Raw genomic sequence first — 21,231 nt, forward strand, 5'->3', positions numbered from 1 at the left:
ATTGTTTATTTTATAATATACAAGTACAGTTAATGAAACTATGATCTAGATGTGCATATTTTCAGAACCCCCACCTTCTCTTCCAGTTAAAATACAGTTCACTGGGGAGGCTGAGGCAGGAGTATCGTTGAGTTTGAGGGATTTTGTGCTGCGCAGCAGCGACAACAGAGACAACAAAACAAAGCAGCAACAACAGAAAACAGCAAAGAAAATGAAAATCAAAAAGGAAAGACCACTGACTATGATGTTAAGTTTCTCCATTTGTTTATTTGCAGTAACTAAAGTTCAGTCACATATTGCTGACAGGGGTGTGTTCTGAGAAACAGGTTTGGCAGTCTCTTCACTGGAGAAACATCACAAGGTGTATTTACAGCGTACATGCTAAAAGGCTACAGGGTCACTGAGTGAGGACTGTTTTGAAATTTGCTTTAGTTTTTCATGGCTATAAAGATACTATTTGTAAGAGCATTTAATTTTCTCAAAGGCTAAAATCTCAGAGCTTAATAGGTAATTGCTACTTTACCAAATGCTCACGAAAATAACATGTATTCAATGGTGAATATTTCATATATCAAATAATATCAAGGATACCTTTTCATATGGAGATAAGATAAACAGACTTATGTAAGTTATTTTGTTCTAAGGTATGCTATGTGATACAGATGAAAAAGCTGAAATTTACTTAATCTGCTTTATATATTGTAGTTATTTTATTATTTCCAAACAACATTTTTGAGCACTGTACTTTGTTTCTATTGAAAAACTGCTTAGTCTGAGATGGGTGTGCTTTTTTTCTTTAAAGACGCAAACGATATCCTATTTTCCACTTTGCTATCAGTTCAAGTGTAAAACTAGATATGTCTACTTAGCAATTGAATTCAATAAAGCTTGAGCAAAGAGAGGCTGATGACCCCAGGAAAAAATGAGAAATTATTATTTTTCTGGCGTATTTATTCAGACTTTGATGCTGATTTTATTTTTCTCCAACCACTATATCTGTTCCCTATAGAAGTGTATACATTACCCTGGCATCTGCAGAGCTAGACGAAGAGTAGCGGCTGAGTGATTTTGTATGTGTCGATTCTTTGTAAACTATCTCCATGTCTTTTTATTACATGTCATAATATTATTTCCATGTCATTACAGACCAGTAGTAATTGTTGGATTCTGCATTGAGATTCACTTTTTTTTTCATCACTTAAATGCCTTGGATAAAGGTTGAATTTTGCTTAGCAGCAGGCTCTTCTGAAATATATATATATATATGTACACACACACACACACACACATATATATATTTGCAATGCATGTGTGTGTATATATATGATTCCAATGTTCTGTAAAGTTTTATATGTATAAACATATATATTGCAGAATGTATGTAGGAGAATATATATATTTCAGAATACACATGTATATTATATATATATATATATATATATATATCAGAAAATACTGACAGAGGGGAGAGAATTTTAATTAGGGTCTTGCTTTTTTTCTCCACATTCTGAAAAATTCTTTGAGGAGATATTTTTGGTAAGACTGCAGATATTTAAACTTAATTATAGAACTAAAGATTTCCTATAATAAAACTATACATTTTTAGTTTACTAAAATGTGGAAAATTAAGCTACTGTTCTATGCTCTACCTTATGTTTTTTTCTATAGGCCTAAATACAAGAGAAAAAATATTTCAAAATCTAAATATGCCCAGCATTAATCATTTTATTAAATGCATAATGATAAATAAGTCCTTATAGAAATAAGCCTATTTTTATTAAAAGAAATTCTTACTCTTTTCTTCTCTTGTAAAACCTAGACTCTATTTTCTAATTAGAAATACCTTCCTAAACAGATGTAATTATAAAAACCCAAATGGAAAGTTGCTTCTGGAACTCCCCATTTTTGTGACATAAAACTAATAAGTGAAAAGAAAAGTCTATTAATTCTCACTTATGAAAGTCACTGATAACTAAGAAAAGGAATATATTTTTGTAGATGAGTAAAATCTGGTAAATAACTTGATATTTTGATTAATCCTGTTGCAGATCATTATGATGTTAAATTAGAGAAATTCAGAATATTAAGGAAAATAAGTGGTGCTTTTAGTTAAAATTCTGTTGGGATAAAATCTGAGTATTTTTTGAGAAAGTCTTCTGTATGACTGATTAAATTTTAATATACACAATTTTCCCTCATTTCTTTGAACTTGGGGTATTTTTTCTGCAAGATCATTTTTCTTTGATTTTAGATTTATAAGTTAGAACCAGCATTGTTTTTGGTAAGCATAAAATACTACAGTCCTTCTATGTTCTCCTCTATTACCCTTGCTCATTTTGTTTCTTAGTTCAGATTAATATATGTTTCTCTTTCAGGAAGAGAAGTTTATGTAAAGGAGGCATAGTGACCCTTCCTTATAAAACCAAGTTTTCCAAGCAATATTTGTCTTCCTCCCCTGCAGAACCTTTTAGTGCTGTAGGTAGTGAAATTTACACTTTTCTTTGATGCGGATATAAATCTCTCTTGGTGGGTATAGATCTAACAAAAACTGCAATTGTACAATAACAAATACTCTTACATGCGTCTAAGGCATTTATGTTATACTCGACAGTGTTTGAAATATACTTACGTCTATTAACTAATTTACAGCTAGTAACATGAGGTAACAAGAGAATGAACGTCAGAGCCCCTCATATGGTCACATATTTCAGGATAGAGCTGAGACCACAGAATAGATTCAGGATTGATTTTCATTTTGTCTGTTAAGTCTTTCAGGGCAATTAAGTCTGTAAGGTTCCCAAATAATGTACATTTGAGCATAGCCATAAGTTTTTTAAAGGAAAGGCATTAAAATAGTCTCATTTCTTAAATTTCCAGTGCCTGTATTTCAAGATTGTGTGTTTTCATCCTTTTGCTCAGTTTGTATTGTAGATACAGAAAGACATTCTCTTTGTGGGGGATCCCATCAGAGAATCTAAACAAATGTACATTAAAGAGGGCACAATTGCTTTATTCACAATTAAATCTTGTTGTTGTTATAATAAAAATGATTAACACCTGCTAAAAGAAATATTGTGAAGGATGCAAAGATGTTTAGTTTATATACTCTGCAGTGGAACGTAGCTTACAACCTAGGTAAGAAGATGAAAAAATCCACAAAAATGTCGCTAGTAGAGAAGAGAAGGTTTTGTCTCATTGACAATGAGGGACAACCTCCAACAGAAGTACTGTAAAAGTGGGGTGGGAAGAAGGCTTGATAAAATTTTGAGAATAAAGAAATTCCATGACTTACATTGGAAGTTCGGTTAAGGCAGAGGGAAAGTTGGTTAGAACCATAGTTTGCAATTGCAGAATAGAATTGTTGATCAAAATCTGACTGAGGCCAATTACTAGAAATGTTCTCACCTTAGAAGTTAATTTTGTACTGCTGAAGTAAAAGTAATAGGTACATTGGGAGGGATCCTGGAGACCCAAGATAATACTAGGGAGCAGGCACTGGGTAACACTGACTGTTTTCAGGCTTGCACATTTATTCAATTATTTGTCAAGAATTATACTTGCTCTATGGCCATTTATATGAGAGTTAGAAAGATTACATTTCTTCATAGGGAGTACAGTCTAGAGGGGAGAGCTAGTTTATACTAATACATATGAAATTACACTTTTTATGTTAAAAATCTTTAGACAAATTTTATCTTAACCGAGTTTTTCTGAGGAATGAATGATTCATGAATTAAGGATGACCCAATACCAGAAATTCAGAGAGCTCTGCTCCATGACAGAAAACGGAAAATACAAAGATAGCTCCATTGATTAGAGCAAGGGGCTTTCCTTATCTGGGCATGGTGTGATCAGCTGGCAACCTGGAAATAGGCTGAAGCTCAGCTGCTTTTGATTGACCGAGACCTGGATATTTATTACAAAACAATAAAATCCTAAATTTTTGGTTTAGGTTTATTTGTATATCAAGTTAGAAACAATCAAAGTATTGAAATGGCATCACGGCAAATGAGCTTCTGAATATGTAACTTAAATGAGTTGTTTGTAAGAATTTTAGAGTACGTAAGAGTTACTTAGTTTTAGACTGACTGAGATTAGCTCTAGTGTGGAGTCAACAGGAATTTTTTCATTTTTTTTCACATCACAACATTATTACGTGAAATTTTTATAGTACAAACAATACAGAAATCCATTATGTGAATATCGCTAAATGCAGAATAGTGACTTTATCTCTTCAGGAGGTTCTGTTTTTAGTAAAATAAAGAGACTGCATGTAGGTAGAAACAGGTTGATAGCTTCACGATTTGCCTAGAAATGATCTATAAATGCATTTCCCTCTCCTCCTACTTACTATAAATTGTAAAAAAGGAGTTAAAGGAAAATTTCATTTTTTCTGTTGTATAAAAGATGCTGTATTCTATTTTAGCAGGGCCAATACATGGATAGTATCTAAATTAAATGTTATTTACAAAAATGAAGCAGTAATGAGATTCTGGCTAAGAAAATACTAAATGAGAATAAAGAATCCAATACAAACAAAAGTTTTTTACAAAAAAATTCTGGGTGCACTGCAAGCATATACGTTCCACCCAATGTGTATTTTTTAAACAATGGAAGTCTCAAAAATAGGGTCAACGGGAGCAGCCCCCAGCACCGAGGAGCAACCTTCCGGGCTGCTGTGTCACTGCCCTCAGCACTGAGGAGGTGAGCCACACAGGTGCCAGGAGCACAAAGCCCTTCCCGTCCTCGAAATGAGAAGACATGTAAACAAGTCTCAAAACCTGACTTTGAGATCACCTACAGCAACCCCAAAGGGAAATGAGATGGAACACTCTGATACTCAACCACCTGGACTCCCTGAATTGGCAACAAAAGAGTACCTGGAAAAAATGAAATTGGACATAATTTCTCAGTTAACAGCAGGGATTGTGCCCATAGTGCAAGACATGATAAATCTAGAGAGGACACACATAAAAAAATATAGGAGCTGAGGAACATGATGGAATCCCAACATAGGAAACAAATGGAATCCATAAAACAGATGCAAACAGATATCCTGGAGATTAAAATCTCCATCAAAACTTTACACAGCAGAAGCAACCAATGTGAGGACAGAATTTCAGATATAGAAGATAAGATTGCAGCTAGTGACCAGGAAAAGAAAAATTGCTTCAAAATTGTAAGGAGCCACAAGAAATCAATCCAGCAGCTGCTAGACAGTGCAAAGAAGAGTAACATAAGACTGATTGGAGTCAATGAAGAAATGGGAGAGAGTGCAGATGACATTAAAAAAACTTCACAGAAGTGATGGCAGAAAATTTCCCAAGCAGGGGAAAATAACTTGACATACAGATAAGTGAGGTATATAGGACATGAACTAGCCTTGATCAGAAAAAAAATCTACACATAAGCATATAATAGTTACGATTCCAGAAACCCAACAGAAGAACAAAATTCTACAATCAGAGAAAAGAAACAAATCACATACAAAGGAAAACCCATCAGAATGACAGCAGATTTCTCAACACAAACCCTCAGGGCAAGAAGAGCTTGGAGTGATGGATTTCAAGCCCTAAAGGAAAACAGCCTCCAACCCAGATTGACGTACCCTGCAAAACTATCTTTCAAAATTGATAAATAAGATACTTTCATGACAAAGAGCACCTTAGGAAATTCATGAATACCAAACCAGCACTCCAAAAAATTTTAGACAGTATCCTAGGAAAAGACAATGAGGATCACAACCCCAGGAAACCCAGCAGAATGAATCCATCGGGTGTGACAAGAAATTAAATGCAAAGGAGCAGAATCCACCCAAAAGAAAAAGTCATGACAGAAGTCCATATCTATCAGTTATAACTGTCAATGTTAACGGTCTCAATTCAGTCAAAAGAAATAGACTGGCAGAATGGGTCAAGAAGCAAAATCCAACAATGTGCTGCATACAAGAAACACACTTAATTCAAAAAGAAACTCATAGTTAAAGGGTGGAAAACAATACTCCATGCGAGGGGAACCCAAAAAACAGCAGGAATAGCTATCCTCTTTGGAGACCAAGTGGATTTCAAACCAATATTGATTAAGAGAGACAAAGAAGGATACTACATCCTTATAAAGGGAACAATCCAAGAGGAAAAGATGACAATCATTAATGTATATGCACCAAACACTAGTGCACTCAACTATATAAAACAAATACAGACATGAAAAATCCTAGAAGCACTAATACAATAGTAGTGGGGTACCTCAATACCCCAGTCACAAATAGATCAACTAGACAATAAGCAACAAAATACTAAAACTCCATCTAACTCTTGAACAAATGAACTTAACAGATGTTTACAGAGTGTTCCACCCCGCAAAATCAGAGTACACATTCTTTTCAGCTGCACACTGGTTGTTCTCCAAAATAGACCACATACTCACAGAACATGTTTAAGTACAATGGAATTGCAGTTATTCCCTGCATATTATAAGACCATAGTGCAATACAATTGGAGATCAATAGCAAAAGAAACTGCAAGAATTTCATAAACACATGGAAACTGAACAACACACTTGTGAATAACCAATGGGTCACAGAGGAAATTAAGAAATCAGACAGGTCCTTCAAGTAAATGACAATGACAATACAACAAATTGGAATTTATGGAACACAAAGCAATGTTATGAGGGAAATTCATAGCAGTGAATACTCATATTAGGAAAGCAGAGTGAGCCCTATTAACCTGATGCTGAAGCTCAGGATTCTAGAAAAAGAGCAGGATGAACCCAAAGCTCATAAAAGGCAAGAAATTATAAAGGTCAGAGAGGAAATCAATGCACTGGAGACTAAGAGAATGATACAAAAAATCAAGCCAAGAGTTGGTTCTTCGAAAGAATAAAATTGACAAACCCTTAGCCAACCTTATCAGATAAAGGAAAGAAAAGGCCCAAACCCATGCAATTAGGAATGAAAAGGATGAAATTACACTGGACCCAGGAGAAATCCAGAGGATCATCAATACTTACTTCCAGAACCTATATACCAGTAAGATAGTAAATACAGAAGAAATGGACAGATTCCTAGATACATATGAATTACCAAAGTTGAATGAAGAAGACCTAAAATTCTAAAGAACCCAGTATCAACCAATGAAATTGATAATGTAATTGAAATCTTACCAGATAAGAAAATCCCAGGTCCTGATGGCTTTACTGCCAAATTCTACAAGACATTTAGAGAGGAACTGCTGCCACTACTGTTTAAACTCTTCAATGAAATTGAAAGGGAAGCAATACTCCCAAATTCATTCGTGGAAGCAAGCATCACCTTGATCCCCAAAGGAGAGAAAGACCCAACCGAAAAAGAGAACTGTAGGCCAATCTCACTAATGAACATAGATGCAAAAATCCTTAATAAGATAATGGCAAACAAAATGCAGAAGATCATCAAGAAGATCATACACCCTGATCAAGTGGGATTCATCCCAGGGATGCAGGGATGGTTCAATATACGAAAATCAAACAATGTAATATATTGTATCAATAGAGCCAAGGAGAAAAACCATATGATCATCTCCATAGATGCAGAAAAAGCATTTGACCAAATCTAACATGCATTTATGATAACAACTCTACAAAAAATTGGAATAGATGGTCTCTACCTTAATCTGATAAATGCTATCTATGAAAAACCAACAGCCAATATCATACTAAATGGTCAAAAACTGAAATCCTTCACATTAAAATCAGGAACAAGGCAAGGATGTCCACTATTACCACTTCTGTTCAATATAGTTTTGGAAACATTAGCCATAGCAATTAGATAAGAGAAAGAAATAAAAGGAATAAAGATAAATGAAGAAGTCAAATTGTCATTATTTGCAGATGACCTGATTCTCTATATAGAAGACCCCAAGAACTCCACCAAAAGTTTCCTAGACTTAACCAAATTCAGTAAAGTAGCTAGTTACAAGGTCAACACACAAAAATCAATAGCTTTCCTCTACATGAACAACAGACTCAGAGAAATAGGGCAAGCAATTCCTTTCACAATAGCATCCAAAAAAGCTGAAATACCTAGGAATCAACCTAACAAAAAATCAAAGACCTCTTCTCTGAAACCTATAGCACTCTGAAAGGAGAGATTGAAGACAATATCAAAGTGGAAAGATATCCATTGTTCCTGGGTAGGAAGAATCAACTGTGAAAATGGCCATACTTCTAAAACTGCTTTATAGATTCAATGCAATCCCAATTGAAATTCCAGCAGCATACTTCACGGACCTTGAGAAAACAATCCAAAAATTCATTTGGAACAAGAAGAGACCCAGAATAGCAAAAGCAATTCTAGGTAACAGAGACATGGCAGGGGGTATCACACTCCCCAACCTGCAACAATACTACAAAGCTACTGTGATAAAAACAGCATGGTACTGGCAAAGAAACAGACTTGAGGACCAGTGGAACAGATTAGAAGATGCAGAAACAACATCAGACACACTCAGCCATCTCATCTTCAATAAAGGAGCCAAACACCTTCACTGGAGGATAGATAGCCTCTTTAATAAATGGTGCTGGAAAAATTGGGTTTCAACTTGCCAAAGATTAAAACTAGACCTATATCTCTCACCATGCACTAAACTAGAATTGAAATAGATTAAAGATCTAAATATTAAAAGAAACTCTGAATCGGCTCGAACAGAGGTTAGGTAGAACTGTTGAAAACATCAGCATGGAAAAGATTTTATGAACAAAACCTCAGTTGCCTGTGAATTAGCACAAACAATCCACAGGTGGGATCTGTTTTAATTAAAAAGTTTCTGCACAGCAAGAGAAACTAGCAACAGTGTGAAGTGGCAACCCACAGTGTCTGAAAAAATTTTCACCTGCTCTTCCTCTGATAAAGGTCCCCTATCTAGAATGTAGAAAGAGATTTAAAAAATCAGACCTCCCAAATTTAAGGACCCAATCCAAAAATGGGCATCTGAAATGAATAGACATTTCTCAGAGAAAGAAGTAGAAATGGCAAATAAACATATGAAAAAATGTTCACTATCACTGGTCATTCAAGAGATGAAAACAACACTGAGATTCCACCTCACCCCAGAAAGAATGGCTACTATCATGAAAGCAACCAATAACAAATGCTGGCGGGGCTGTGGGGAAAGAGGAACCTTGCTCCACTGCTGTTGGGAGTATAGACTGGTGCAACCACTGTGGAATTCTGTATGGAGCTACCTCAAAGAACTAGGACTGGAAGTCCCATTTGACCCAGCTATTCTACTGGGTATCTTCCCCAAAGAATTAAAAGAATCATACCACAATGATACATGTGCACCCATGTTCATAGCAGCACAATTTGTAATAGCTAAAACTTGGAAGCAGCCCAAATGCCCATCAACTGGAGACTTGATAAAGGAAATGTGGATTTTTTTTTTATCAAAAGTTCTACCCAGCCATATAACATGAGAAATTAGAGATGTTTATAGCTAAATGGATGCACATTGAGGTGATACTCTTAAGTGAAATAAATAGGACACACATGTGTAAATACCGAATAGTTTCTCTGGTGTGAGAAACAAAGTGTCAAAAAGGACTAAAAGGTATAATAGATAATGTGAAATAGGAAGAAAATTGGCAAAGTGGAAGGGCAAGTGGGAGGGGTAGGGGAAAGGAAAGAAGGGAATGGAATTAATATGAGAACATGAAAAGTGGAAGCAAAATCTTTGTAAATAGGGAAGGATAGAGTGGTTGAAGGGAGGGCAGAGGAATTAGGAAAAAATAAGAACCAAGAGAGATTATGTGATGGTGCAAATTTCCAATGATGAATGTCATTATATTGTATGCCTAAAATGTACCAATTAAATTAATTTAAAAAATAGTGTCAACTGTGGTAGACTGAATTATTTTATAGGCTTCACTGAGTGGATCCTCTGTATTATTATGATAGAGCTGCACAGTTTGTATTGTATTATGGCAATTAATCCTCAAAAACCTTCCAGAATCCTTTTATTTCAGAGTATCAATCAAACCACCAGAACATGATTTTACCACAGTGAAATGTTCTCTCGCATTAAATTGAAGTCATCTGTCTAGTAATAATAATAAAATGTAGAAAAGGTACCTGGAGGTGCTATTTTCTAATTACACAACACCCTAGAACAGTGGTGGCCAAACTTTTAGAGACTGCCTAAAATGCAACTAAAAACCCAGTATTTACTGCAAAGCACCAACACTGCAATTAAACCTGAATTCTGAGGTTTTAGTTTAGAAAAAAAAGTCATATAACTCATGACATCATCGCACAGAGGGCTTTGCATGCCTGTTGCAGCACGTGTGCCATAGGTTTGTCACCACTGCCTTAGAGAATTCAAAGCATAGTAATCTCCATCAAGAACAACAAAAGAAATAATGTTTCTCATGCTGTTAAAAAATCTGTCACTATGGTGCAAATTAGTCAAATGGATCCAACAAACACTGATATCCAAAGTAGCATATTGGCAACTAATGGTAACTGGTGGTCAACAGAGAGTTTAAAATATTTTCTCTTTCTTTTTTCCTTTTCAAGGGTCTTGAAAAGTTTTTTTGTTCTAAGATATGTTGCTGAGCTTCCCAGTTTGGTTTCTCTTCCTCAACAGAGGACATTTTTCCTCTAATTATTGTGTGCTGTGCTTCTGAATTCTTTTCATTTGCTCATGGGGCTGGTGGAGCTCTGCTTCTGAGTTCTTCAGGTTATTAACTTTTTCTTTGACCTTCATTTTAATACCTGCTCCATTTCTATCTTCTTCCTCTTGGGTGGGTGCTGCCTTCTTTCCTCTTCCATTTGTGCCAGGGGGCTCTTAGTAAGCTGCCCTTTGTTATTTTTGTTGTCCACTGCATTGTAAGTCCCTGCTGCCAGTTTTTTGTTTCTGCAGTTCTCATAGTGACATCTTTCAAGTGTTGCATTGTGCATACTTATCAACATATTTCTTAGAATTGTAAAATCATAAAATTCATCATTTCCAACTTTGGCAACAGCCAAAGGATACTGGCTTCCTCTGACCCTTTTACCATTAACTTCAATGATAGTATTACTACCTACCACAGCAAGAGGTAAACGGTCCTCTTTTTAACCAGCTAATTTTCTTCTTTTCTTCTAATTTTTTTCTGGAAATTCATGTGTTCTAATTTTATGTTCTTGGATTTCTTTCATTATCTGTTTTTAAACTTGTTGGTATTTCTCCTGTGTGAGTGTGTCAGCTTTGGCAAGAAATGGGATGATATTCACTTTCTCATGCAAATGGTTAAACTCAAAATCCAGTGGTTTAAATCCAAGTCCTAAAGGAGCAGTGAAGTATGAACAATGCTGTACCCTGTTATCAGGCATCTGACATTTGTTCTGTCGAGATTCTGTGTTTAGGTAATCCTCAAACTTACTATCAATATAGTTGATCACCCGCTGCCAACAGTTACTATTATCCAGTGCATCTCTGAATTTTGGAATATCAACAATTGTGAGTAGCAGCCGAACACCACCTTCTTCGACTCAAACTTTGAATTGTTCCACGTGTACGGTCTTTTTTATTCTATGGGAAGGGCCTGGATCCAAATCTGTGAAGAATAATGAGTTGATTTTCCCAGTCCTATTCTCCTATTATCATAAGTGTGAATTCAATGCTCGCTCTTCACTGATTTCTTTTATATACTTGGCAAATCCCACATAGCCTTCAAGGTTCTTCAGTTGCTTTGCTGACTCTAATCAACACAGGTATGTATTTCTTGAAATCATCAGATTCGTGGAATGAAATAAAAATGTAGAGTTTAAAGAAAATTTTTCATAGATTCTTGAAGGCTCTCAAGATCAGTGTCAATCAGCAAACGGCACAGTGTCTTTCAAGCTGTTTTGCCAGGTCCAATCGTGTCATTTCAGTTTCACACGGTCCTGCTCGTTGCCAGCACAGCCATTGGGCCACAGTAGACGCTTCTCGCCAATTCCGGTGATCTCACAGGAACCGACCCCCAGGCCCCGCCGCTGCTGCCGCAGTGCATAAAGATCCCGCTTAAATTATGCTTATGAACACTACGCCATCCTGACGTCTGCCCTAGATGGGACTTCCGGGCGGAGCTAGGGATTTTGTCATAGATAAATTTGGAAAGAAAAATGACAGAATGAAATTGAATACTTAAAGTCAATGGTGGTTTTTAAACGCAAGAAATAGACTTGTTGAGGCACTAAAATGGGTGAGAAGGAAAGTGCCTCCACTTACGAAACATACTGAAATGATGATTATAGCTCAAGCATACAGGCAAGCATAGAGATTGTTTAGGACTCGGTCCCCATGTTAATTCAACTGCCTTAAAGATTTAGAACATTATGCTAAATAGCAGAGAGTCAGCAGCACAATATAATCAAGTTTGAATGTTTATATTCTTTCAGTTTTTAAACTGTAGTGTGTAGAATGAATTTAAAGGAGAAATACAGTAATAGTTTTGGTTGGGAGAATTTCAGAGTAAAGTTGAGATTATCCTGGCCTAAATTGATTTGTAGAGATATGACCCAATAAAGATTTAAGAGATAGAATAATGAAAAGCTTGGTGATTAAATTTTGGGAAAAAGAGAAAAGGGATAGTTAAGTCATACTCTTGCATTTTTACCTTAGGTCATAGGATATAGAGTGAATGAGATCAAGGAGCAACTGAATTATTGTCTGCAACTCGGACAGTTCAGGTACCATCAAGAAACAATGAGAGAAATAATAATTGGATTCACTGACATAAAGTTATTGAAGCCTTGTTTCAGATGGGACTACCAAGGAGGAGATACACAGCAAGAGCTAAACTCCTAAACTAAAATGTTTACGTGGTAACACCACTGAGTCTTTCAGAGAGGTAATAAAATAAAATAAATATAAGTAAGGAATATAAAGCATTGAATACTAAATTAAAGGAGAGAAAAGAATTAGGGATGGATGTGCTTTTTGTAGGATGATATTGAGATAGCAACAAAGTAAGTCTACCTCTGTAATAGAACTAAGAATTTATGGGAAAACGAGAAAATTTTACATTGAAAAAAAAGAAAAGTCACACTTGATTGTAACAAGCTTTTAATACTCACCATATGCTAGGCACCAAGCACTTTAAGATCCCACAGTAGGTAAAATGGATATGTCAATTTACCCTTAAATTATCCCAGCTAAAACTACTGAGAAGTTTAAAAAAAAATCCAAAACGTGTCTCCTCTTTGGAGCTTGTTTCCCCATTGGGGAGAGCCTGAACTTATAATAAATAAATAAACTTTGTATCATTTTAGAAGGGAGTATGTGTGCTATGGAAGAAAAGCAAGGTAAAGACAATTGGAGAATGGGAGGGACTTTGGAGTTTTGAATAAGATGGTCAAGTGGGTCTCAGTGACATCCAAAAACTCGAGATGAGGAAACAAAGGGATGTATCATATGAATTGTTCTTGCCAGAAGGAACTAAGGGCATGAGACAGTGAGCCTGAGTGATAGCAAAAGGACCAGTGTGGCAAGAAGAAAATGATCATGGCAAAAACAGTGAGGTCTGAGAGTAAGACTGGGAGGAACTATAGTTTTCAAGTTTGGTAGCCTGTGAGAATCACCCAGGGTGTTTTTAAAAATCTTGGTGCCAGTGAGAAATGAGGCAGTCGTGCTTTGCAAAGTTCCTCGGTTGAGGCCAAGATTGAAGACCATTCCGCTGAGGCCTTATGAGTTGTCATAAGGACGTTGGCTTCAAATGAGAAAGACGCTGATCCATGGGAGTGCTTTGAACAGCAGACCCAGAGGAGTAGACTTAGTAAATCACTGTGCTTGCTATGGAGAACAGATAGAAAGCAGGCACTGATGTCTTCCAGCCAAGACTATCGGTACACACTTACAACAAATCAGGGTTTGGTAGTTGCTCAGCAAGGGAAATGATCTAACATGGAGAACTGTTATGGCTGTGTCTAGATGTGGCCCCAAAGCCTCATGCAGTCATAAGTGGGGCTTTTTCAGAAGTGGCTGGATCTAGAGTGTGTGATGCTGAGACTCTGGATGTGTGATTACTAAATCAGTCCACTGAATGGTTTGGCACCCATGCTAAGCCCAGTAGCCTGGGTAGAATACAAAAGGGACAGAAAGAAGCTGCTAAGGTCGCTTGGACTTGCTGCTTGCTCCTTTCACTTGCCTGCTTGCCATGGACTGTTTCTCCTCTGCGATGCCCCTCTACCATGCCACCGTGCCTTGGAACCAGCTGATTATGGACTGAAACCTCTTTGAACTGTGAGCCAAGTAAAACTTTCCTCCTTTAACTTTGGGTATTTTATCTCAGCAACAAGAAAAGTAACCAAGTCAGGAATTGTGGAATATCCCTACAAGACAATGTTAGGAGGAACTTGGTATGGAATTTGGGCTTGTGTTGGTGACTTGCTAAAAAGAATTTGCTCTGGACTTGTGTAAGAAACAGGATAATTATATAATAATAGACATAAATAGATATTATTAGAAGGTAAAGTTATAATTGATTAGGATGCAGCAGTAACTTTCATCAATCAGGTGGAGTATTTGAGAACTTTTGAGTTTGCCCAATGCTCTTTTGTCTGTATTCAGTAGTCCTTTCATAAAGCAGTCCTCCTTTTGTCTTGTTTTCTTTTGTCAATCTACAGAGTGATCTTGTTTGTGGTTGTTGACTTGTGAAGATCTTTACATTCAACCGAATTGCATGATAGCTTAGCTGATATGGTCAGCCCAGCTTCTAGCAACACCAGAGTCTACCTGAGAGTGCAATGCAATGCCAGTTGGTGGCTACTGGAGCGAGAATAGAAGGAGGGAGATCAGTTATTAGGATATTCCAAAATTCGAGTGAGGGAATGATGGTGACCTGAGCTAGGGTGATAGCAGTGGAGGTGGTGAGAAGTGGCAGGTTCTGGATGTATTTTTGAAGATAAGTAGGATTATTGACTGACTGTAAGATATGAGAAATTATGTGTAGTTAGAGGTGAGTCTGAAGGTTTTGCTTTTAGCAACTGGAAGGATAGTGTTGCCATTTCTGAAATTGTGTGAACTATAAGGTAATAAGAGGAAAGTTGTGGGAGCTGACATTTGGATGTGTAACATTTGAGGTCTCAATTAGACATCCTAGGGAAGATGTCTAACTAAGAATTATATGTATGAATCTGGAGTTCTGGGAGGAGTTTTAGACTGGAGATATAAGTTATGTAGAAGTCAACAGGTAAGCACCATTGAAAGCCTGAGATGAGATGAATTCTCTAAAGTAAAGAAAAGAAAATATCTAAGAATCTACAGACAAGAGTAAAAGGGGGAACCAGCAAAGATAGAGAAGGAGCAACTTACAAAATGAGAGAAAAATTGAGAACTTGTCAACTTGGAACACAAGTGAATGCAATATTTCAGGGAGATGAAAAATGGGTTAACTCAAATATTTCTGATGAATCAAGATAAGAGCTGACAGTTGACTTTTGGATACAATAATATGGAGAATTTGCAGATTTTAAATAAGAGCAGTAGAATTCTGAATGAAAGGAATTCAAGAGAAAATTGGAATAGAGAATGACTTTTGAGAATTTCTAAGACTTTATAAAGAAAAATTGAGAAAGGAGGTAGTAGGGTCAATATGTAATAGGGTCAAGAGAGTTGAGCGACATCTTTGTCTCAGTTTTGCCACAGAGATGCCATTGAGTTAATAACCATGGGAGGATGGGATCTTGTGCATGGGTAAAAATACCTAAATCCACAGTCAGTACCTCTGTGGGGACAGATGCTAGAAGGTAGAGAGATGTGGTGGTGATAATTGTGGAAACTTTACTTCAGAAACTGGGAATAATGAAAAAAAAATAGAAGCTGCTTGGATAGTACTGACAACTTGGACAGTAAAACCAGAACATTTTGTCATTACTGATTTAATGACTCTCCATTTGGAGCTGTATTTCTCTTGGGTACTTAAAGAGGAGTCAATAAGCTGTTAAAATATTTCAAAAAGACAAATGATAACCGCATACTTACATTTGTACAAATCTACCAAGAACCTCCATTTATTTTCTTCAACTTATATTTAACAGTTTACAGATAAATATAAATAAACTTTTCTCATGAAGATCTCTGAGGAATTCCTATGTTGGGGTTTGAATTGTGAAATTGTGTTAATGAATTCATGTTATGTAGTAATACACTGGTACCTCAATTCACGAACTTAATTTGTTCCATGATTCTGGAGAATATGGTCACATTTGTGTTCGTGCAGGAAGGATGGCTGTGATTGTGTCCATCACCCCATGCAGAATTTGCAAATAGAAACAAAATTTTATCAAACACTTCTTTGTGTGAAACAAATTGTTCACAAATAAAAGCATTCATGAATTGAGGTACCACTGTAGTGGTTATTGCTATGCTTATTTTTATGGGAAGAGTGTTAATGCTCTGGTGACATGGATTTTAGTTAAAAATGTCACTAAACTTAGAGTGTAGTAAGATAGATGAACAGAAAATAGGATTTGTGAAAGAACTTGCTGTTCTTTTAGGCAGAAATTGGTGAGAGAGATGTTAAAGGGCTAGCGTTTTTCCATTCAGTTACATTTTTATTCATGTCATCTTTGTAAAGTTTATATATCTAGATCTATATATATATATCTTTGATTAAGCTAATGAACTCAAATGTTTTGTGCTCAATGGTAAAAGCCCAATTATCCAGAGCTAAAACAGGAATATGTTAAGCTAACACTTAATTATCTGGTTACAACTTATAGGGACCTTTCATTACCCCAAATGTCCTGCTCCTCAGCTCCCTCTAAAGTACTTATCTGTGTCTTGCTAATCTTTGAGAGCCAATTCAAATTCCATTCCACTAGTATTTTCATATATGTGATATTATATATCTTATAATTGTGTACACCTGATGTTCTCAGTTTATTTATGATTATATTCCATTTCCTCTTACAATTATATTGGTAATTATTTGGTGAACTAGTATCAACTGCACAGAAGTCTTTAAAGGAATAATGGTATTTTCAGGGACTAAAGGTTTAGAGAATATTTCTAAGAATTTTCAAAATTAAATTGCATCATCAATAACAATACAAAAGAGAAATAAATGATAACCCATGTATGCACATCATAGTGACATTCCTGAAAGCCTGTAGCAGAGTAGAATCTTCAGAGCAGCTCAGAAAAAAGGTATAAATCCCTAGACTTCTCTAACAAAAAAGAATGGAAATCAGAAAAAGTGAGATGTTATCTTTAGAGAGATGGAGGAAAATAACTACTCAAGAGTTAGTTACCCAGTACATTTAACTTTTATTAGTCCTATTAGCATTTTATTTTTTTTAATTAGTTTTAATGGTACATTTTGGATATACATAATAATCACATTCGTCATAGGAAATTTGTACCTGTACATAACATACCTTTATTCTTTTATTTTTCTCCATCCCTCTCACCTCCCTTCAACCCTTCTCCTATTTTATTGCTGTGTATCAAACCACCACAAATACAGTGACTTAAAAATTAGTAGAGTTGGCTCTTTCCATAGATTCTGCATCCAGTGATTCAAATACTGCAGATCAAAAATATTTGAATAAAAATTATATCTGCCCTAGTGTATATAGACTTATTCCCTAAACAATGTATTATAATTACTATTTCCATAACATTGGTATTCATTAGGTATTATATGTAGTTTGAAGATGATTCAGAGTGTGTGGGACAATGTGTATGCTTTGTATGGAAATACTATACTGTTGTATATAAAGTACTTGAACATCTGGGGACTTCGATGTGGGGATGTAGGGGAAATAAAGGGAGGGGAGATCATGGAACCAATTCCTCCATACCGAGGGAAAACTGTAGCTCATTGTTTTGTAGGTATGAATCCTAGAATGACATGACTTGCTTCTTTGCTTGGTGTCTCCTAAGGCTGTAATCAAAATGTTTGTTAGGATCACTGTGACCTGGAGGCTAACAGAAAAACATCCTGCTTCCCACCTCCTTCAGGTTTTTGGCAGAATTAGATTTCTAGTGGCTACAAAACTGAGGACCAAATTTTATTTCTTCTTTCTTCTTCTTGAGGCCACCTGTGTTCCTTTTTGCATGGGCCCCTCCATTTAAACCAGCAATGGCATGCCAAGTATTTATTTTCTTTTTTTCTCACTTTCCTTTTATTGTGATAAAATGTACATACTGATAAACATAAAATTTACTATCTTAGCCATTGTTACCGCACATATCAGCACTATTAAATAAATTTATATTGTTGTATGACCATCACTAACATCAATCACCTAAATCTCTCAGTCTTGCAAAACTGAAACTCAAGATCCCATTGAACAATAGTTCCCCATTCCTTCCTTCACTCAGCCTCAGGCAGCTACCATTCTATTTCCTTTCTTTATGATTTCATCTACTCGTATGATTCATATAAATGAACCATACAGTATTTTTCCTTTTATAACTGCCTTATTTCATTTAGCATAATATTTTCAAATTTCATCTATTATAGTTTTTGTCATGATTTCCTTTTTTAAAAGCATGAATAACATCCATTTTATGTATAATCTTTTTTATTCATGTATTGATGTATGCTTGATGTTCTTCCCATTTTTAAATGCTGTGAATAATGCTTCTGTGAACATAGGGGACAAGGACCTCTTCAAGACCCTGTGTTCAATTCTTGCTAGTATCATATACCATATACTCGGAACTGGAATTACTGTATCATGTGATTTAAGTTTCTGAGGAACTCCCATGTTGTATTGCATAGTAGCTGTACCATTTTGCATTTTCACAACAATATATAAGTGTTCTGATTTCTTTATAGCCTGACCAACACTTGTTATTTTCTTGGTTTTTGTTTTCTTGATAGTAGCCTCTACTAGGTACTATCTCCTGTAGTTTTGATTTGCATGTCCCTAATTGTTACCGATATCAAGCACTTTTTCATGTGTGTTTTGTACGTTTGTATATCTTCTTCGAAGTGTTTATGCAAATCCTTGGCCCATTTATTCTGAATTTTGGTCTTTTATCAGATTTATTATTTGAAAATATTTTTCCCCTTCTGAGGTTTGCCTTTTTTGTTGCTTGTGCTTTTTTTTTTTTTTGGTATTAAATTCCTTTATTGGTACATTGTAGGTATACAACACAATTACATTTCTCATTGAGAATTGTACCTTTACATAATGCATCTTGGTTCTTATTTTTACCCCGTTCCTAGCCCTCCCTTCACACCCTCCACCCTTCCCTATTTACAAAGACTTTATTTCCATTTTTTCCATTTCTCATCATTTTTTCCTTTCCCTTCTTTCCTTTCCCCTGCCCCTCCCACTACCCCTACCCCTTTGGACCTTTTCTTCCTATTTTACATTATTGATTATTCATTCTAATAATTGGTACATTTTAGGTATACAATATAATGACATTCATCATTGGAAATTAACTGAAATCCTTCACATTCAAATCAGGAACAAGACAAGGATGTCCACTATCACCACTCTTGTTCAATATAGTTCTGGAAACATTAGCCACGGCAATTAGACAAGAAAAAGAAATAAAAGGAATAAAGACAGGTAATGAAGAAGTCAAATTGTCATTATTTGCAGATGACATGATACTCTATATAGAAGACCCCAAGAACTCCACCAAAAGTCTTGTAGACTTAATAACCAAATTCAGTCAAGTAGCTGGTTACAAGGTCAACACACAAAAATCAATAGCTTTCCTCTACACTAATGTTGCTGGTGCTTTTTGATGGACAGATTCTTAAAATTTTTATGGAATCCGATTGTTTATTTTTCTTTTGTTGCCTTTGCTATTTCTGTCATATACAAAAAAAATCACTGACAAATCCAACATCATGATGATTCTTCCCTCTGCTTCTAAGAGCTTTATAGTTTTTGATCTCTCATTAAGTTATAGATCCATTTGAATTAATTTTTGTATTAGCTCATAGTGTTAGATAAAAGACCAACTTTATATTTTACATATGATTGTCCAGTTTTTCCTAGAAATGTTTATTGAAAACAGTGTCCTTCTTCCATTGAATAGTGTTGACATCTTCATTAAAAAGTCAATTTCAAGTTATATTTACATATTTCTGAAATCTTTGCTTAGTTCCATTAGCCTACATTAATTTCCAAAATAGTATATTTTGGATACTATACCTTTGCAGTAGGTTTTGAAATCATAATCACAAAAGCTTTTTCTTTTTAGGATTGTTTTATTTGAGGTCCAATGAGATTCAATATGGAATTCAGGATGGGCTTTTCCATTTCTGGAAGAAATGGAATTTTGATAGAAGTTATAGATTTTGTTGGATAATATTAACATCTTAGCAATATTAAGTGTTCTAACCCATAAGTATTGGATATTTTCCCACTGTTTATATATTTTTAAAATTCTTTCAGACGTATTTTGTATATTTTGATGTACAAATCTTTCACCATCTTAGTTCATTTCTATGTATTATTTTGATGCTATTACAAAGGTATTGACTTATTCATTTCTCTTTGGGATTGTTCATCATTAATGTATAGAAATGCAGCCAATATTGTGAGTTAATTTTGTATTTTGGTACTTTGCTAAGTTCATTTATTAGTTCCAAAAATAGTTTGTAAACTTTAAGGCTTTCCCTATATCATGTTACATAATCTGTGAATGGATGGTTTTTTGTCCTGTTTTTATAAAATTCTCTTGTCCCTTAGATGGTCTCTGAATGTATATTTCCATATAGGAGTTCTCGCCTGAACTCTAGATCTAAGTATACAGCTCTTAACGTTCAACATGATCACTTGAAAAATTTATTAAATATGGCATATTTAAATTAAAGTTATGTTTCCCTCACCTGCTTCTTCAGTCTTTTATATTTTTTAAATGACACATCCATTGTTTGAAGTACTTAGACCAAAGACTTTGAAATCATATCAACGCATCTTCCATTATACCCCTTATCTGATGTCAAAAACCCGTGTCATGTCTAACTTCAAAACATTTCCAGAACAGTTCATTTTGTTTTCATTGCTACCACTCAGCCCATACTATTCTCATTTTCTGTCTGAATGTTTGCAGTACCCTTCTTCTTGATTTTTTCTCCATTCCCATTTTTGTTTCTTCTCAAGACAGCAGATACAACAATTCAGTTAAGTCTGTTTTGTCATGCTTCTGCTTAAAATATTCAAACTAAAAATTTAAAGGGATCCATCTGATTTCACTTCCTGTCTCTCCTCTCCCTCATTGTCTTCAAGGTGTGTTCTGGTTTCTGATATTC

The 21,231-nt window shown here is 35.4% G+C and overlaps 1 protein-coding gene and 1 pseudogene across 9 annotated transcripts in view; one reads left to right on the top strand and one right to left on the bottom strand.

Annotated features, from left to right (window-relative positions):
- Nucleotides 1-21,231, top strand: part of Malrd1 (MAM and LDL receptor class A domain containing 1) — a 725,534-nt gene that overhangs the window by 172,525 nt on the left and 531,778 nt on the right. The window lies entirely within an intron of this gene.
- Nucleotides 10,489-12,012, bottom strand: LOC106010640 (septin-7 pseudogene; annotated as a pseudogene).

The sequence above is a fragment of the Heterocephalus glaber genome, unplaced genomic scaffold, assembly GCF_053883595.1.
Source record: "Heterocephalus glaber isolate CG9 unplaced genomic scaffold, H.glaber_assembly_v1.0 deba00000768, whole genome shotgun sequence".
NCBI classification, from domain to species: Eukaryota; Metazoa; Chordata; class Mammalia; order Rodentia; family Bathyergidae; genus Heterocephalus; species Heterocephalus glaber.